Below are 933 nucleotides of genomic sequence, written 5' to 3'. Positions count from 1 at the left end.
TCTCTCCCTCTCTCCCTCTCTCCACCCAACCACCCTTCCATTCAGCCAGCCACCCATCAAACATTTACAGAGCTCCTGGGTGGTGCTAATAGGTATACATGCTTGATTACTAGTCATAATGTTGTTGCATTTGACTATGTGGATCACAATGAACTGTGGCTAACCTAGAGAAGAATGGGATCCCAGAACACTTAATTATGCTCATGTGAAAGTCATACTTGGACCAGGAAGCAGTTGTTAGGACAGATCAAGGAAACACTATAAGGTTCAAAATCAGGACAGGAGTGTGTCAGGGATGCATCCTGTCTCCATACCTTTTCCTTTCTATGTAAGGAACAGTTAATTTGGGTGGCTGGACTTTATGAGGAGTAATGTGGAATCAGGATAGAAGGTAGACTCAGCAATAACCTACATTATGCAGATGATAAAACTTTGTTTGCAATGTATTATTAATAATAACCTGCATTATGGAAATGATACAATTTTTAAAGCGAGGAGGACCTGATAGATTTGCTGCAGAAGGTCAAGGACTGTAGTCTTCAATATGGATTGAAGTTCAACATGAAAAAACAAAGATTCTCACCACTGGGCCAATTGGTATCACCATAATCAATGGAGAAGAGATTGAGATAGTTAACAATTTCAGCTTATTCAGCTCTGTAGTGGAAAAAGGATGAACAATCTCCTTCTGTGTGACTAACTGCCTCTGAAAACCTGCTGGAGGGTCAGCTATGAGTTGGTTCCGACTCTAGGATACATAACAACAGTCCCATAATCAACACTATTGTCACCAGACAAATTGCCTTAGGAAAATTTGCTTCCAGGAATTTCTCTGGAGTATTCAAGGAGGATAGAAGGAGAATTGATGCCTTTGAGCTGTGGTGCTGGAGAAGAGTATTGAGAGTACCATGGACTGCTAGGAAAACAAACAGA

Source organism: Elephantulus edwardii, unplaced genomic scaffold (assembly GCF_000299155.1).
Source record: "Elephantulus edwardii isolate Elephantulus edwardi_28Jun2011 unplaced genomic scaffold, EleEdw1.0 scaffold00086, whole genome shotgun sequence".
Taxonomy (NCBI): Eukaryota; Metazoa; Chordata; class Mammalia; order Macroscelidea; family Macroscelididae; genus Elephantulus; species Elephantulus edwardii.
This window is presented reverse-complemented; position numbering follows the sequence as displayed.